Genomic DNA, 20,860 nt, shown 5'->3' with positions numbered 1-20,860 from the left:
TGTGAGGACCAACTAAAATTACCTAGCTTTTCAATAATTGGTTCTCACAAGCATAGCAAACACACACACACACACACACACACACACACACACACACACAAAGTGTATCTACAGTGGTATTTACAGTGCACTATTGCATTATTTAAAATATACTGGATCACGTGTCCAGAAAAGCCCACTGTATTACTCTCTAGAGCTGTTTTGTTCGTGTATAACACTTCATATAAACACAACAGATCAAGAGTGTAAACACACACACACACACACACACACACACACACACACACACACACACTGCGGTCAGCCAGTAAGATACACACACACTCTACGAACTCTACTGAAGCTAATATACATTCATAATTATAATCAGTCGGACTGATATTGACCAGAGAATCCGAGTCACGCACCAGAGTCCTGACACTGAACACAGCAGCAGCAGAAACCGGATCTTCATCATCCACCGGCCGAGAGACGCATTATTCCTCCGGTTTATCTGCTCTTATGCTCGGAAACCGACAGATAACACCATACACTATCGAGATCTGACGAATGACGTCCGCGGCGGAACGAACTTTACACTGACAGCGCGGTAAACACACACACACACACACACACACACACACACACACACACACACACACACACACACACACACACACAGAAAAAAAATCATAAATAGTTGCTGTAATTACTCCAGGAATTACTGCCTGAAATATAAACGATGGTCTGCCTCAGCAGACAGTATAAAATGTTTAAAGTAACGCAGTGCGATCCATTCATCTCGATCGTGACTGGTTTTTTAGGCGCAGCGCTGAGAAAAGTAACAAACATCACGTGAGCACGCAGTCAAAGTGCGGTGTCGTCAGCGGTGTGAAAAATGACCTAGAGGTAAATAATGACATTAGCACACTTTGAAACACAGAGTCTAATAAATATTCGAAGAAATACTATTTCAAATCCATTAAACAAGCGCTTCCGTTCTCCGTGTTTTTCTTCGGCGGACGGCGTGATGGCGTCACCGGTGCGTACTGCCCTCTGCCGCGATTGTTTACATTTTTAGAGCATTTGAGCGTTTTGACGCGTGCGTTCAGCCTACTTCAACAGTTGTTGCAAATAAATATTTATTGTCATTATTGTTATTATTATTTTACTTAAATATTGTCTCACCTTGTTTTATTTACTAATACACACACACACACACACAGTGATTCAATTGATCTAATTCATCATCATCATCATAGACTGCTGACTTCACTCTCACCATCAAGATCTTCTTCATCAGGCCTCATGATTACATCAGTTCTAAAAGCAATGCATTGATAAATGTTCATATTGCAGATGAACCGGTGATCTCAGATTAGTCTGAATCAAATCAAAATTGAAAATAGCAGAACAGCGTCTTTGTGAAAACCTAAAACAAAAAACTGGGCTTTTAAGAGAAGTGAAACAAACAGGAATTAGACACAGAAGATTCACATTTGAATGTATTTTCCATGATAGGTTTTATTTAATACATATAGAGGTACAGTACATCAAGCCATAATGAAACACAGAAAGAGTGAGGCGCTCAAATCTGCTGTTTTCTTCACGATTAAAACTATGTAGCCGTCTGCTGGAGGACAGCAAACAAACAGCTAGAGCACATTTCCAGCATTCATTTACAATGCCGTCATATGAATGTATTATATATGTATAATATAATGAAAAACTGCCGTCTGAGCCTCAGATCTGCTCTTAAACAAACGCTAGTTTCATCAAATCTCTAAAATACTTCAAGTGTGCATAGCTATAGTCTGAGTGACTAACATAAAGAACACAAACATCTGTCTGATGAACAGAAGTCAGAGAGAGATGGACGTTTGCTGTATCTCACCTTTATCATGATGCTCTCGTGGCTTTTTCTGAGCTGTTTTTATCGTGTTTTCGCTCAGAAAACCCTGTTCTGTTCAGTCCTCTAGCGTCTGTGTGTTTATGGAAGCAAACAGCAGGTAGTTTTAACCGTTTCAGTGCCAACAGACTAGTAAACGAAACACTGCAGGACACATTTGAACAAGTACAAAGTCTCCGATTCACAAACCGGCAGATAATATATCCATATATTCACGTTTTTAATAATGAAAGTGAAAATAACATCAGCGATCTCCCAGAATCCCTGCACACTTGTCTTCTTTAGTCCTTCTGAAGATTACTATAATTTGTCTTAGAGTTACTTAACATGAGTACAGTAGCAAATGAACGTCAATATCACTAATGCAATGAACAGAGCGACGGACACGACACTAAACTACTGCTAGATTTATTGCAAAGTAATGGATGGTGTTGTGATCATCTGAAACATGTACAGTACATAGAGTTGAGTTTCTACACAGCAGAACAGGTGTATACTGCAGTTCCAGGGACTTTGGTCGAACATTTTGGATTAACTGTCATCAACTAGTATGGCAAGCAGGTGGCGCTATTCAAGAAGATGAATATATTTTATATTTTGGTGCTCACATTTAAGTGTTTGCAGACAATGACGTCTAAAGATGTCTGCGTTTAAAACCAGCGTTCACAACTAAGAAAAAAAGGTCTCCTCTGAGCCTTTTCAATGACAAACAACATTACGAAATAAAAACATTAATAATTTAAATGTAAAGACAACTATTTTACACCTTTATATTTTAATTTAGCCACAAACACACACACACACACGCGCAGCTTCAGGACGCACACACACTAATATATACCGCTCACACACACACACACACACACACACTATGGTCCAATATGACACGAGTATGTGAAGACGCATATCAACAGCCTAAGATGAAGGAACATGCAGGGCTAGAACGTGACTGGAGCTTCAGGAGAGAAGCAGAGCAGATCACGAAGGGTTGGAGATGTTCTGAAGCACAGGCACTGACAGACAACACAAGCACTGCTATCACAGACCAGACCAGACCAGACCAGACCAGACCACTGGACATGCAGGGCTTCGGCGGCTCGAGCCGCTCACGGAGGAACCTGCCGGGTCGGGGAAGGTGGAGGACGCCGGCTGGGTTACGAGAAGAAGAAGAAGTAGAAGAAAGCAGTTCGTGGCAGCAGAAGCGTTGAGGAAGGCAGTGGATGGTAAGAGACAGAAGACAGAGTTAGTGTCTGTAAGCAGTCTAGTGTTAGAAGCACTCGCAGGTTCATTTATTTACTGATAAAATCATCAGAACACTAGTTTCATCAGCAGCAGCTATGTGAGATGTTAGAGATCTCATCTGATCATCATCAGTCGGTCTGAATGATATGAAGAACCAGATCAAACTGAAACAGACTCTATCCAGAAGAACTGTGTCTCAGAGACGCTTCAAGAAAGATACCTGCAAAGCTCCTGAGAAACTCCTGAGAAGAGGACAGAGGACTAAAGCTGCTTTAAACACACAGAGATGTTCACAACAAATGATGAGTTCAGTTTATAGAAGTTAATTGATCAAGAAAAAATATTTATGACATAATTTTTACAGCATTTTTAACATGTGCCTAAAAAAAGTTTTGTAGCTTTCTTGAAGAGTCTCGGCGACGCAGTTCTTCTGGATTGAGTCTGTCTCAGTTTGTTCTGTTTCTTCATGTCATTCAGACAGACTGATGATGATCTCAAACATCTCACTGGATTATTACAATCAATATAAACTGATATTTCTTACCGACACAAGATAGAAATAATTGACATTTTAGCTGCGGATGGTACTAGTGTCCTGATGATTCTGGTCAGCACTGATTAGAGGTCACCTGTCTGTTGCTCTAGTACTGGAATTGTACCTAGTTTTAGTGCTCTTGTAAAATCCGTTAGTAGTTCCGTAGTCGTGTGTGTGTGTGTGTGTGTGCTGGAGGGGACGATGTTAAGCCATTAGAAGCTCATGGTAAGTGAGAGATGAGAGGGAGACGGCTCAGACCTCACCTGGGGATGCTGGGAGGCTCGGTTGGGCCGGCTGGGCACCTGTGGGCTGTCAGCGCTGTTGTTCAGGGGCCCCAGGGGCCCGGGCCGGGATGGAGGCGGAGGAGCTCCTCTACCAGCAGGTCTCTGTCCCGCAGACATCCGGCGAGGAGCCGTGGGACTCGGAGGAGGAGACCTGCAGAACACACACACACACACACTTCACTCAGCTACAGAGAGAAAGACACAACAAGAACCTCGAGAGAACCTGCATCAGTCCAGCTCCATCCCTTACACGAGTCAATGTTTCAACAATCACGATTACATTATCTCTCTTTAGAGAAGCGGACATGGAAGGATCTGAAAAAATTATTTTAAGAACAATTACAGAAGAATAAACTAAAGCATATTTATCTACCTTTTGAAACTTTGAAAAGCGTTTGATTTGAGCAAATGAACATCTCTGTCATCATCAGAGAGCATTTCCCCTATACATTCAATATTCATGATCTCAACCGTATTCTCAACCAGTGGAGTTTTTCCTGATGATATTCACATGAACATCACATCATTGTGTATGAAACAGAGCACTGCATGTATTAAGTGATGAGATAATTACACATTTACAAACCTCAGGTTTCTAGTGACACTTTTTCCTAAATAATTAATGAGAAACAGACATTCTATTATGTTTTAGAATTTTTTTCTTGTTATATTGCTTATAATGAATAGATTAGAAAGAATAGAAAGACCCCAGGTTAATCGATATTAAACTGCAATCGTGATTCAGCAAGTGCTGTGTTTTTTCAGTTCTGTGATCAGTAGTAAACACTGGAAAGGGTCATGGACATTGTTCTTGGCAATCACCATCACTGCAGCTCAAAAAAACGAGGATTTAACTTCATTCAATACATGAAAACAGACACGAACACTGATTCAATGTGACTTAACACATGACTACAACAATATATGGTCTACTGGAGTTTATACTCTATCCGGTTACCTGCGGGGTCCTCCGCCGGCGCTCAGCCAGGAGTTATCAACAGGCGGAGGCAGCGGGGTGGAGACGGTGGTGGTGGAGATGTCTCCGATGATGGCCAGAGCCTCCTTCAGAGCGTGGTGTGTGCGCAGAACCTCCTCACGCCGCTGAACCTGCTCCTGAGACTCGTCCATCAGAGCGTTCTGATCCCCGGCCGAGTACAGCTGAGCCAGGAGCTCCGCGTTAATGAAGTCCTTCACCTGAGGAGCAACGTAAAGTCAGTGTGTGTCCAGCTCTGGTTTACATGATTCTTTATGAGCTCAACACGCTCTCCTGTCTTTTCTGTACGGTGTATGTGCAGAGCTTTTTACATTACATTCACATTCAGAAAATTAAGCCACAATTAATGCATAACATAACAGCATACATGCCATTTATTTTCAAGATACAGAAAGATTACAAAATTTAGTTTGTTACAAAGTCATAAACTATTCGTCAGACTCTGTTGATAATGAAGTTATTTGTCCTTACATTATTGATCATAAGATGCATGATGCTCTTGGGCATGAGGTCACGGATGCACTTGTTGACGATGGCCATGTAGGAGTCCACCAGGTTCCGGATGGTCTCCACCTTCCTCTCCAGCTGAGGGTCCATGGAGAAGTTCTCAGACGGGCCAGAACTCTCACTCTCCACCTGAGCGAAGGAGAACACAGCCGCTCAGAGATCAGCCATGAGCCTCATAGTCCTTCTAAGCTACAGATTAGAAGGACGAATTAATTCATGCATAAACTTGCTTGTGGTTATGGGTTCATTTGGAGGATGTGTGTGAAAATCTGTTTTTAATGCACTTCACTATACTCACATTACAATCAAAGAATCACGTAAAACTTGAAGCTTGCGCTTAATTGTAAAAAATACTGTATATAGAAATAATGTGTAAAAAAAACGAAATTGAACAACAAAATGTTTCTCATTAATCATCGGTCACGTTTATAAAATAAGGTAATTTTATTTGTCCATCTATGCAATGAGATAAATACACACAACACCATTAAGCAGATAGTGTAAAATCCTACTCAATGATTTCTTATTTTAAATATGAATTTTTTTTTTGAAAACATCTATTGGTGCCCCTCAAAACCTCAGAAGAAGTGTGAGCTTCTCATGATCATATTGATGTGAGTGAAGAAACAGCGAGAGTCACTGACCGCAGCCTTCTCAGGATAAACTCCGGCGCGCAGAAGAGATGCTCTCCAGCTGTCCACCTCCTCCAGACTGTCACACGCCAGCTCCAAGAAACGGTTGTCCTTGAAGACATTCCTGAGACAAAACCAGATGTTACTCAGAAGAGCCTCGCTCCTCCTTCACAATCATCACAGATCTTCACAGAGCATCACAATGATCGTGATCATCACCGATCATGACAACTATCACAATCACCACAGATCGTCACAATCATCACAAATCATCACAATTATCGATCATGTTCCTTCATCATGTTCTGTTTTTAATTTGTGTCCAGTTCTGAGTCTGTGTCATTAAATGTCTTTATGTTTGCCGTGTACCCTTCAAAGTTGGATGATTAAAAGACTGACCGAAAGATAAATCAAACAGTAAACGACAAACCTCATATTTATTTTATTTATTTATTATTCCCTCTGCAACGATGGAGTTCGCTGCACGCACCTTTGACCTTTCCCGAAGGGAAAATTTTTGTCAGCTGGCGATGCTGGAAGACATGGCCATCATTCATCTGTTCCAGCTCAGGGCCTGTTATTATTGCCCCGTAGACCTCCCAGGCACCACAGGACTGTGTTGAAGAGAAGCCATCTACCAGTGTCTGGGAAGAGTTCGCCCGAGCCGAAACCAGCTCGGCGTCTGTGGTCCAAGCAAGCCCGCCGACAGGCACTATGGAAGGCTGAAAGGGCCATAATGGCTTGAAGTGCCATGCCCGATCCCAGAGAATCCGGTTCCCCAGTCACGGCCAGGAGAGCCGTCCCCAGTTCCTGTGCTTCCAGTGCCCGTGCCTCGCAGGCGTCCCCAAGTCTCTGTGCTGGCCAAGTACCCCGAGGTCTGCGTGCTTACCAAACACCCCCAGTGACTAGACTTTCAGAGCGCCCCAGAGCCCACTCTTCTAGAGCTGCCGCAAGAGCCCGGTCCTCCCAACGCTAAACTTCAAGAAAACGTGTATGATGTGGATGTGGATAATGGTCCCGAGTCCCCAGACCTACAAAGGCCACCAGAGACTCCTGATCTGTCCGGGAGGCTATCTGTGACTCTGCCAACCCTACCTCTCCAGTTTGATTGCTATATTATGGTGCAAATCGTGCCTAGGGTGAGGGGGTAATGTTACAGTTTGCCCCATGTCCTGTGTGCCCCGACCTCTCGTGACCCAGATTCTGTCTTGCCTTTAATTGTTTGGTTTCATCCCAGCTGTGTTTCCCAGGTGTTTTGAGTTGTTCCTTCATCATGTTCTGTATTTAAAGCGTGTCCTGCCCTGTGTCTGGTGTCCATCGTTAAATGTGTTTATGTTTGTCAGGATTTATTAAAACTCTGTGACTCCTCTATTACAGCAGTGCTCTGGACATGAATGATTATTAGAAGTGTCGCGTTATAGTTATTGTTTTCAAGGTGCTTCATGAGCTTCATGGTGCTGTGTTCTTTAACAACTGATTTCATGAAACGATTGCATTTAAAACACTGAAGACTGAAAGAAATTTACCGTTGCTCTGTGTTGAAGATGGCAAACATGTGCTTGCTGGACATGAAGCTCTTCTCCACGTCCCTGACCTTCAGATTGTCCAGAGGCAGCATGTACTTCTTCTCTTTCTCCTGCGGGATCCAGATAAAGCCATGGGTCAGCAGCAGAACTGAACTTTTTACACATTCTTTTCATGATTGATTGACTCCTTTACATAAAGAAAGGAATCTGTAAAAAACTGACTATAAGCTACAAAGTTGGGAGAGAAAGGTAGGAACCTGGAAAGGAGAGTTTGATTAGACATGTAAAGAAACGATGAAGAAACGATGGTGTAGAAAAAAAGAGAAAAGAGACACAAGTAAACACAAACCAGCATTATACATTTGTGCAGTGAGTGTAGTTAGTTTGCATCTGTTGAGAGGAATATGTCATGACAAGAGTTTGTCAATCAAAATAAAACCTAAACAAAGACAGAATCTGTACATTTGAGCACAGAATTATTGAATAAATTATTGAATTGATTCCAGACACACTTTCTGTCCTCATTCCTGTGGCGACTCATGTTGGATATGAATGTGATTCTGTTTTCAGTCTTAAAGTCTTATTCCTGAATCACTGAGGTCGTTTACATGGACGGTCTTAATGCGATTTAATGAGATTTTGGCAATACTGCAAGTAAACTTCACCTCATGTAAACACAATACTTTGATTTAAATAATGTGATTGAGCTCATAATCGCAGCAAGTATAATCGTATTAACATAGGTGGCTGAAATATAAATCTAAATATACAGGCTTATAAACACCTAAAACGCAGTATTGCTGCTCTGAGTGCTCATGTGCTCGTGATGAAGTCTTTTCCCCCTCCTCCCAAAACAGCTTATACTACTGTTTCAACATTAAAATAGTTCAGTTTTGTGTGTAATGACAAAATTATTATATTTCAATATAATGTTTAGAAAAACATTTGGAGCATTTTTGTTCATAAAAATATACGTTTTTGTTTTTTAGTAGTCTAATGACCAGGTGCTAATTATCTGTAAAAGCTCATATATCGCTAAAGCCTAAACATCGCATTTCTGGTGAAAACACAATGCGCTGCCACCAGTTCCTTACCCTCATCCAGAATCATTGAGTAGAACCCGACCGGAGCGTAGACAAACTGCTATTACATTTTATGACGCTGAAACAGCATGGCTAGACTACCGTACAAACGTGTTTTATGAAAATGAAAATGATGTAGTGAACATTATCACATAAAGTCATCAAGTCCTATCAGAGGCTTTCAGGATCTGAGAACGCTCACCTCGTCATCCTTGAACCAGGAAAGACTCTCGGCGGTCAGCACGAACCAGTACTCCTTCGCTCCTCCCTTCATGATGCTGATGTTGTTAATGGTCAGCCAGCCCTTGCGGATCACCTGAGATTAAACCAGACGCGTTACAAACACACCGCCTTCAGAAACACAGCAGAGATCAGTGCAGGAGACACGGACCAATGAGGATGAATGAGGTGAGAAATCAGCAGCGTGAGACAGTCCCAAATCACATTCTTCTGCACTCCATCAGGCTTTGTAGCATGGAAAGTGTGAGTAGTGTGTTCACACAGAACATTTCAAAGAGGTCAAGTGCACTTTAAATACCTGGATGATGCACTTTAATAAGTGAAGAAACAAAGCATGGGATGTTGGACAACAGAGACTGTCTTACTATTGAGAAATGAGAGGGTCTATATTACTTACTACAGGAGAAAACGTAACGGCTAACTTAATAACCAATCACAAAACAGTCCTGATATCATTGAATTTCAGAGTTGTATGATATTTTGATCCCATACAGATGAATGAGAAGTGCCTACAAACCAAATAAAATGTCGCAACTTCTCTTACACAACAGCATTTCGGGGTAAATTTAAAACAGTTCAATTCAAAAGTATTGTTTAGTATAACACTAGACCTCTGGTCTGCTTTCTGTTAGCATGTTAGGATTAGCCGTTACGCTTTTCTGGCTGAAGATGGCTGCTAGTGGTTTTGATGGATGCTTCATGCACTCAACTGTCACAGCTTTAATTACGGAACGAAGGGGGAGGAGCTATCAGTCAACTGTGGCAGATAATAAAAGCCATGTACAGCTTTAAGAGTGCACTATGTAGAGTACACAAAGTGATGTGAGACAATATGTATCATGTTTTTTAATAAATCTTGATATTCACAGAGTGACTATCACCACCTTCAGAAATACCTAATATTTCAGTGTTTAGCAAGTGCTGTAATAGGGTCCAAGGTGCATCAACCCAGGAACAAAAGAACAACCCAGTAATTTTATTAGCCTTTCTCTGCAAGCTTGTGAAAAGCGATCTTCTTATAATATTACCACCCCCTTAATATGCACGTTTTCACCCTACGCAACAAAATAATGCATGCTAACTGTTCTGTCTTTGGCTGTACTGATGTTCAGAGTCGTAGCCTCAGAAGACACGTGTTCTCATTTATTTATTTGCCACAAACATTTAAAATAAACATGCCATTTCTTTCCCAGCGTTTACCTTCTCAGATATAACTCACTGTTTTGTACTTCCTTTGTGTGTTTAACATAATCCTGTGTGCATCTAACATCTAACCCTAAAGCGCAATAAGGCATGAAAGAGGATTTATTTACAGCCCTGTTCTAGAAAAGGGGGCGGGGCACTGGAGCTCATTTACATTTAAAGAGACATGAATGAAAACACTTCTGCTTCCTCTCAAAACAGGCATGATCTGTGGGGTATTTTGAGCTGAAACTTCACACACACATTCTGGGGACACCTGAGACATATCACATACTGTACATGTAAGTCCTTTAACTTCATCTAGAATATCCGAAAGCAACATTAATAGAGCTGCCCTGTGATTGGATAAAATGCTCAAACCTGTTACTCTACAGCTGAAATTATCCATAAAGCAGTATTGACCAATCAGCAGCCAGGATTACAACAGTCTGTTCTACCATAATGAAAGTAATTTGTTTATTATGTCCTAATAAACATGTATTAATATAGTAGTCATTACATAACAGATGTAAAAGGTCCAGTCTCCAGCATGCGTGATCATGCGTCCATCTGAGTCTCTGGAGTGAGATCTTACATACAGTGCTCCGTGTTTGACTAACAAGCCATCCAGAAAGTATTCACACCCTTCATCCATCGCCACTCAGAACCACATAATGACAAAATATGAAATAATAATACATTTTGCTTTGTCATCGTGTGGCAGGAAGTGTAGATGGTGAACTAACAACAGTATTATAGACTAAGGCTACAAGATAATAGAAGAGTGAGCGGGTTTGAATGCTTCCTGAATGCAGTGTGAGAAGGATTTCAAGACACACAGGAATCTGAAGAAACGTCCTCTGGTTCATGCAGTGAACTTAACCACATCTCTACTGCTCCATCACAGTGCATTCAGTAAAACACATCAGCCTTACAATGATGCCAGACGCCGGAGGAGATGAGGCCTGAAGAGACACACACACACACACACACACACACACTCAAGATCTCCTTCATTAAAGCCCAGTCTTCACTTATGGATAACTGAAAACCCTTCTCTCTCATCGGTACACCACACTGATCCTAGACCTGTCAGAAGAGCTTCTGTGGTCAAGAAATCAACCGGACTGACCCTAAAACACATTAAACCTGTGTCTGACATCCTCCAGCAAGAGTAACAAAACTCCAAAACAAACATCTGTGCATGAAATGCTCCTTTTAAAACACATTTATCAATGCTTCAGATTCCATTTCTTTTCCACGGGTTTAGAAATGCAAATATATGTCATTATTCAGAAAAGATCATGGAGCTGCAGTCCAAATGAAACCATTATAGAGTGAATGAGTGAAAAGCAGGAAAATGAATAATTATTGACTATACTGTAAGGAATAACTAACAAGGAGGCACTGAATTATTGAAACGTACTGAGGTGTAACTGTCCACATGGAGTCTGATTCTTCTGTGACTGAAGCAGTAATCAGGGTAAGATGTGAAGCAGTTTGCCAGCTACACCGCAGATTGGTATTATTTTTCAATAATTCACCAGCCTGTTGTCTCTTATTCTGCTTATAACTTTCCTGCACTTATTCTTGACATAACTCAGCAGAAAATCCCCTCAGGACCCGTTCCACTGATAAAACAATAACGTTAATTAAAACAACATATTTTTCCTTGATAAACTGATATCAAGGGCTCGATAAGTGCTCAGTACAAAGTTTATTCACCAAAAGTGTAATAAAATAATGAAGATAATGAGTCAGATTCACACGACACTAAACGCTGTGAGACTCTGATTCAAAGTAGTTTAAAGCTGATGAAACAGAAGAAACACTGTGCAATGAGACAGAAGGCTTTTCAAACTACAAATCACCAGCATTTACCACAGATTTACTTTTTAGTAACCATTACTGCACCATGGTATTGTGACAGAAATGTTGATTTTGTATCAAAGTTGCAATGAAACTCTGAATGCCACAGGCTGTGCTGTATACAGTACAGTTTAACTCTATGATATCAAACATAAAACTGCTGTGACTACGCTTGTGCACAGTAAAGATGAATCTGTTCTGCCAGAGAGAAGAACCGTGGAAATGAGAAAAATAAAGCAAAGGGAACATATCACGTCACATAAAGTAATGAGGAAACACTAATGCTTGTGTAATGTCTGTTCTGTTGTTGGGTTAGGATGAACAGAGGAGCTTCTGTCTGTCGGCAGTGTGTGCTGAGACAGAGATAACCTCGCTCTGATAGAAGTGATGAGACACACGAGAGACTCTTACCTGGAGCTCCTGAGCCAAACACAACAGCACATCAACAGGAGCGCGCTCTCACGGGAGGATAGTGAAGAGAACATGACACTGCGCGTGTGTGAGAACACAAACACTGCTCTACATAAACAAACTCAACAACTACTGAACTATAAAGTCAATAAAAGCAGAGCAGGAAGAAAGTCAAAGCCATGTAAAATGTTAACAAAACAATAAAGAGATTTGATGTCTGGAGAGCCATAAACACAGATGGCCTTCACAAATACACGAGCACTCACCTGATTCCCCGCCAACTCTTCTTACTCGCCTGACTGCTGCGCGCTGCTGAGCACTGACAGGGACAGAGTGTGTGTGTGTGTGTGTGTGTGAGAGAGAGAGAAAGAGAGACAGTGTGTGTGTGAGAGTGAGAGAGAGAAAAAGAGAGAAAGCACTGGTGAATATATACATTTCAATAATGACAATGTCTCAGAATAAAGGTCTGCATATGGATCCATCGACTCTTCTGTTCAGTTCATTACAATGAGGAATGTATGCTGTCAATCATACACAACTGTTAGCCAATCATAGCAGTGGGCGTGTACTCAAACAGTGTTCTGATGAGGTGGGTTAGAACAGCACAGAAAGTAGCCCATTACTTATGATTTTTCTAATGTAAAAATCTACATAACATTATAGGTAGTGCTCAGAGAAACAACGGTACAACACAAAAACAAAGGCAGTTCATGACCCTTTCAGTATCTGCACCAGTTAAAATAAGCTACAGGTTTTATACAATATTTGAAAACGTGTTGCATTTGTAGACACAATATTGTGTTTTTGATTAATTTCAAACCGCCAACAGAAGAACATCTCTGATGAACACACATCGGTGATTCAGAGTAAATGATTCAGTGAATCATTCATAAAGACAGTCACAGCTGTTTGAACTGGTTGAGGACTGATTCAGTGACTCAATCAATACTGCTGCCTTCTACTGGAACTTCTAGTTTCATATTTAGAGGATTGTTTCATTAAAAATATCATATTTCAATATTCGGTTTAAAAAAACAATACCCATTTATTATCATTATCAATGAGAACTGTTTCTCAGGCCCTGTGCTCAGACATACTTGGCGGCCGATGAAGTCCTCGTGGTTGGTGTTAATGTAGGCGAGCTGAACGTCGATGAGCAGCAGGACCTGCAGAGACACAATAATCTTGTTACAGAGCCGTAATCTTGTTATCCACCTGCACACACACACACACACACACATATCCAGGAGTGCTGTACCTGCTCTTTGGCTTTGCTCTCTCGGTCAGCGGATATGAGACGTGACGATCCGCTCTGTCTCTTCCTGCAGACGAGGAACGAATCCAGCTGAACATGCAGAAAACACAAGATTAGAAGCCTGACCTTAGGTGTGTCAAAGCACTGAACCAGAGCGAGGGCTGCCTTTAACAACACTCCTCCGGGAGCAGAATCTACTGGTGCATGTTAATACTAATACTACTAATACTTCACGGCCTGCTCATGTGGTTCAGTCTGTTATGCTCCACTCTGATGGACAAAATAAAGCTACTAATAGTGAGGTGAACTCTGGGTGAACTTCTCCTAAAGTGATGAACTACACTCTCGACTAAACACTGCTGATTCAACGTCACTGAGCAATAATGAAGAAAGAGGAATAAAGGTCTGCAGCACTTGAGACACACGATACATTACAATGTTGGAATTTATCAATCCCAACAGGGTTTCATGGGGTTTTTTTGTGATCAAAATGACTGATTTTGTTATATTTTGAGTACTTGAATATTTCTAGACTTCCAAATATAAACAAATCAGTTTCTTACTGTATGATTAAAATACTGAATCTTATTAAAACAGTGATATATATAAATGGGAAAATCAGTGCATGTCACTTTAAGTTCATCTTGTGTCTGTCTCATATAAGAAATAATGCACTGGTGCTGAACTGTGAGTAATGCAGTCATGCAGTAGTGTAGAACAGAGAGCGAAGCACCTCATTAGAGCACTGACGGACCGTAAGTTGATCAGCTCCTGAACCACCAGATCAATACACTTAATACACGCTCCTTGATCTTCACCACCTGCTTCTTCACGATCGCTCAAGGCTGCCGCGTCTGGAGTGAACAGACCTGGCCCCAGAAGAACAGCTAACTTCAGCGCTTGATTTATACACATTAATGCCCTGACCATGACACCCACAGATCCAGGGATTCGATTATCACGATCGTGTACATTTCACGGCATTTTCCAAATTAAAGCAATCTTCATTTATAAGGATGATCACTTGGATGACCTCACACAGATCTGATCCTGCAGTAAATGAGCTGAAGCTGCTGTGAACGACTCAAACGAGCTTCACCTGATGCCGTGGATGTTCTTGATGGCGAGCTTGATTTCCCCCGTCGTGATTTCTTCTCGTCGCGACTCCATCTGTCACACAGACGGTCAGAAACACGGTTAGGTGGAAGTAAGTAAGAACAGATGTTTGACAGAGTTTGTGTGACCTGCCTTGACCAGCTCGGGCGTGGAAGCGCCGGGAAGATGCGTGTTGATCTTGGCTCCTCCAGACAGCTCCACGGTGTCCACCTGATCCCCAGAGCCGCCTGATACGCTTCTCGGGGAGTCCACCGAGAACTGCTGCACCATTCTGAAGACGCACAGAAACACTTCTGTTTCACACTCAATCCATAAGACCAGTCCTGATCTAGTGCCCTACATCTTGACAGTGTTCCTGAAGAGCAAATTGGCAGTAAAGCATTGTGAAAGTGAGGACTCAATCCAATCATGTCTAAGTAATCCTGATCTTGCTGATCTGATGAATTATATTGCACATACCGTGTACATAGTAGCTGAATGCCGCAGGGTTTTGGCCTTGGCGGATGGGTCTGGTTTAGCGCGGTGGTCTGTTGTTAGCGTGGTGGTCTGTTGTTAGCGCAGTGTCTGGTGTTAGCGTGTGGTCTGGTGTGTTAGCGTGGTGGTCTGTTGTTAGCGGTGGTCTGGTGTTAGCGTATGGTCTGGGTGTTTGCGTGTGGTCTGGGTGTTAGCGTGATGGTCTGTGGCGTTTGGCGCTGGACTGACTGCAGGCTTTGGTCTTGCGTGACGGGTCATCGGCCGGAAAAGCCGTACTCTCAGCCTCTCGGCCCAGTGAAAGCAGCTGTAGACGCCAGTAGCTTACTGCGGAAGGCAGGCAAGAGGTCCCGGATGTGGTTGGTCAGTTGCTGTGAAAACACAGATGTAGCGCTGCATGAATTACAGTGATGAAGGTCTTCGGTCACCAGTGACGCACGGACTGGGCACAGTACTCCGATTGAGGACTCTCTCTGTGTGGTGTGCTGCCCATGCCGCCTGCTATGTGTCTGTAGGACGGGTGGACTCAGGAAGAACTTCCTCTCGCTGCTAGAGCCGCTTTGATGTCCTTCTTCCCATCGATGTCCTTCTGACTGATCATGCTGACCACTCCGATGTATCCTGTGTGATCAGACGACGATTGACCGTGATCTGGTGCACTTTCCTGAGCCTGCAGAGCTGAATGAGCTCAAACACTTGGCTCTAGTGATATGACTCAATCGATCATCATGTACTGACACAACAGCTGTCCATCGACTGAGGCGTGTTTGAAAAAGTATTACCGTGTCTGACTCTAAAAACACATCTAGGCTTACTATCCAGGAGCCGGTCTTCACCTTGCTTAATACATGTGACATGATTTGAAAGATCCATATCTAACTTTCTCTGGCTAATTTAGTAGGATTTAGGATTACTGCTCATTCATGTAAACTTTTAAACCAAGATCAGCATCGTGAGCGATTGGTCAAGTGGCAAGACAAAATATTTCTATTCACAATTTCTAGTATTTGTACAACTTTTTATTTGAATGTTGTAATTAGTAATTTGAAACAGATTTGTAAACGTGGCAGCATTAATTATTTTGAAGGGTCAAGATGATGTTCTTCATCTCCTGCTCCATCAAGCCACTCCATAATATCTGTTTTCATCACCAAATTAATGCACAGCCTGATTAACTCTAGCAGGTGTGTAAGACTCTACACAGGTTATAAAGGAATTTTTATCAGTGAGTAAACCCGGCTGTTATTAATTTTTATATTAATTTTCAGTATTTTTAAATGACTGTCTCTGGATCAGTAGGATACTCTTGTCATAATGTATCGGAGGTTGGGATAGATTTGAAATGATCATTTCGTTTATAAAGCCGCTATCTAATCCTGTTCCTACGAAATATCTGTTCCCCTGAGCAGGTTCAAGCTTAACGGACCTGTTGCTGTTATGACAGCAAGCTTCGAGAACCAAACAATCCAAGATCAGGCTAAACAATCAACAATTAATTATCCATCTAGTTGAGTTGGCGACGATGCGATGAAGAACGGACCCTGACAGTGGATTAAAGATGCAATTGTTTGGTCTGAAATCACTCTGATTTAGAGAATTGACACCTCACAAAGACAATAAACTGTGGCTGAGCCTGTGGACAGTTTCTAGTCCTTCAAAATTTTGGAATATTTTGTTCATTTAATGCATTCATTTGGTGAATAAAATGTAATCTAAAAATGATCCATTAAAATCATTCAAACACTTATTTGGCATCTGATGCAGGATGGCTGAGATACAGTCTATTAATGCAGTTATACGAGCCTGACACCTCTAAGTGATGTAAGGGCAAAAACTTATATTTTATATAAAATATTTATATCATATGATACAGTTTAACAATATCAGCATGAGCAAGAGTGCTGCTCTTCTCAATATCAGCACCAGTGCATTTATACAACAGTTCAATAAATGTTCATATTTTGTTACATTTTAGATACAATATTATTCATTGTATTGACTCTGTGATCTCAAATGGAAATAATTCCAATCAAAGTCAGAACTGTTGAAGCCGCTTCTGATCAACACACATCAGTGATTTGTTACTGAATGAGTCATTTGAATGAATCGTTGAGAGGAATGATTCAGTGACTCACCATTCAGACAAGGCTAGCTACCACCTTCTGCCACTTTATACTTATATATGAAAATATCAAATGTCAACATTATTTTACAAATATTATTATTTACATTCAGCAATGTTTTCCAAAAGTTATTGTTTTCTATGAAAGTCTATGAAATGCTTTTCTGCTTATCACAATAATTATGTTAAAATTATTAAATATTAGATATATAAATAATATATATATAAAAATATATATATTTATAAAAAAATTACATGATATCCAAACTAAAACCAAAACTTCCTGAGAAGAGAGAGCCAAGCTGGTGTAACAGGTTTCCTCACCAGCATGCAGAGGCAGTAGGAGCTTGTTCTCCAGCACGTCTCGAGCGTCTGTTCCTTTTCCATCCATCAGGTCTAGTTTAGAGATCAAGCACCGAGCGGTCCTCTGCCTGGAAACAGTGAGACCACGCTTTACACAAAACACCCTCTGAAGAACCATCAGAAACAAGACCTCAAACTCTGCAGTACGTCTGACTACTTCAAACCACGGCCTCAAAAGACAATAAACCTTCTCATCCTATTCTCATGAGGACGTGGTGTGGGATCAGGGCCGTGTTTCTAGTAGACAGAGCATGGGCAGTCATACCAGCACAGTCAGCCATGCCGTGAAAAAATTATCCATACTTCATATTGCTTATAATTTGTCATTATTATTTTCAATCGGGAGGGTTTTACAAATGTTTAGCCAATGACATTCATTAAAACAGCTTGACATTAAAACTGTAACGCTACTTGGATCAATGTAAACCTATATAAATAGCACAGTAATTACTTAAAACACTATATACATGTCTGTAAAGTCTAATGTTTGTGTTTTAAGAGTGGAGAAGTCTATCTCTAACGAAAAACACAGAATATTTAAAACGCATAAAAGAGCTTTCTTCTGAGCACTTCATTTGAGCTTTGCCAAATGTATTAAACATCAAGAAAAACTATGGGCTCATTTATAGCTACAATAAAATGTTGTAGCCTGTAACCTGCAGGAAGTGAACGAACGCCTGTAATAAGATGCACTTTGATAACCGACAGACTAAACACCCGTTCTGGCTTATTCACTGCTCAAAACTCCTTAACTCCATCTTGAGCTTGATTTTCATATAAATAGCTGGATTAACGCTGACGACGCACTGCTGTTAATTACTGATTTTTTCTTTGCCGATTTCAGCGCATGGTTTTGAGCAGTAAGACGCCTGAAGGCACATCACCCTGAGGGTCCACGCTTGGCTACACTTGAGCGCTATCTGAAAGTTGGTTAGGTCAGTGTTAGCCGGAGTCACTGCCAGATCAGTGCAGCTCGCGCAGATGAACTGGTATGATCATGTTGTCTCGGATCTGATGTTCGATACCGACCGCTGATCGCCCACCGCACTTTAGAGATGCCCGGAAGGCTAATGAGAGGTCAGGTTCAGAAACTGAGAGAGAATAAAGACGGGCAGAGGTCAGCCAGGTCCAGGATGATGCTAATGGAGCCTGGATGATGTGTGTGCTTTATTAATCATACTGTTTAATGAGTGAATCTCTTACACTGCTCTTGGCATCTGCACTGGCATTCTTTTATAAGAGAGAATCTGTTTGTGCGCTGAAAACAACAAAACTCATCTGAACGCTTCTGATTGGCTACATTGTGTCTACTTCAGCTCAACATAGAATAGTAAATCAAAGATTAATTTAATTCTTAACTCAGACATATTATCTGATTTTATAATCCATATGAAACATACTGTCTTTTCCCGTATTCTAGATCATTTCCTGCGGTAAAACTTAGATACAAAAATTTGATTGAAAGAAATTCAACATTAAGCCAGTCAATAAACATCTTCTGATGGTGCTATACTCATGTCATGGGAACCTTCCAGCTGAAGATAATGAGGAAATGACATCACATGTGCATTTCAACGAGTACATTATGATGACACTGTGCCTCGCCAACTCCTGGCAAGTCCTCCAGGAGGATCACTCTGATTTGGGATTTGTCCGAGAACGCACTGCATGCGTGCATTCAAGATCCTCCAAGCTAGAGATTGGTTTAAAGCAGTGTGTGATGGTGTGTGTTTCAGTGTACCGTGTGGGGAATAAAACCTCAGGTTGATGGGGATGGGAGAAATGCCTTATTGGCCCCGTGACGCGGGTCCGCCCCAGCCTGATTCTCTGGCGGACCCCATCGAAAACCAGTGAATCTCTTCCCTTGCAGTGCAGGAACTCCGCCAGCACTCATAGATTCAAGACGACACGCGAATGTTAGACAGACAGACCTAAAGACGCCAGAGTACACCTGAGACTGACCTGCATGCTTAAGGGCTTGATGAGCTGCAGAACCAGGCTCATGCAGGACGTATGCTGATCCACTGGGGAAGAAAATCCCAAGTAACATGGCCACAGAGGATACTATTACAGTGAAATAGATCATCCCCAAATCTACTGATAGTCCTTCCAAGCATCAGAACATTTACTAAGTTATGTTTCCATCCACATGTTTTTATGCACATTTTGGGCATCATATCAAAACACCAAGATGCTCAAACATTCTAAAATTAGTATATAAAAATGTATTTCTATGAGATAAGAAAAAATGTGCATGCATGTTAAAAAGGCATGACTATGAGATGGGGATAACTGACTTAACCAGCAGACCGATCTGGTTCTGCATCTATATGATAAAAGTCTGTTGAAATATTTCTATATAATGGCCACAAAACAGCAGCATCCTGTCTCCCCAAAGTAATAGATCTGTAAGATGCCTGCTTAAGCTCTGATTCATGAAAATGATTCAGTGGACTTCTTAGTGATATTTAGAGCCAGTCACTACAATACAGATGATTTGTCTTCTCTTTCCCATTAATGGAAACCAGCGTTCAGAATAAGTTAATCCTTTGGATAAAAAACACATATCATGTTGTCTTGATTTTTGGAGTTATGTTCCATTTATTGATAAACCGCATATATGTTTAAAAACATTTTCGCACATATTATTATATTAATGAATTACATGATCAATCATGCCGCATAAGAACATCCAGAAGTGAAATACAAAAATCTACCAATGGCCTTTTTATCAGTATTTCTTAATCGAAACTGTGTGATAAATGTTTAATTTCAGTGATGTTTCAGCCATGAGATTTGTCGCGTATGACACTCACAATTGGACTGACATATCGCTCTCATTGTTTTGATGCTAATTCTTAATGCATTATATTATTGTATTATAGTAGCTTTGGAAACTATTCTTCCTGAGACTCGCCCCAAGTTCCACAAGATCTGTCTCCCATCAGCTTTTCTACATTGCTATCACACTTTATTCAATACGTGTTTAGGAAAAATGGTAAGAAATGAGATACAACCCATCTTTGATAATGTCAGATAAGTTATATGTTGAAAGTAAAGGTACTTAATACAACTATCCAAACACAATTATTTATCATTTTGTTCAGTCCCAGAGACAGCTTTGCACCTTTTCTTTCTGAG

General features: G+C 41.1%; 1 pseudogene; it reads right to left on the bottom strand.

The window, feature by feature from the left end:
• Nucleotides 1–1,477: 1,477 nt before the first annotated feature.
• On the bottom strand, nucleotides 1,478–19,769 carry LOC122332441 (annotated as a pseudogene).
• Between the last annotated feature and the right edge of the window lie 1,091 nt (nucleotides 19,770–20,860).

The sequence above is a fragment of the Puntigrus tetrazona genome, unplaced genomic scaffold (assembly GCF_018831695.1).
Source record: "Puntigrus tetrazona isolate hp1 unplaced genomic scaffold, ASM1883169v1 S000000079, whole genome shotgun sequence".
Taxonomy (NCBI): domain Eukaryota; kingdom Metazoa; phylum Chordata; class Actinopteri; order Cypriniformes; family Cyprinidae; genus Puntigrus; species Puntigrus tetrazona.
This window is presented reverse-complemented; position numbering and strand designations above follow the sequence as displayed.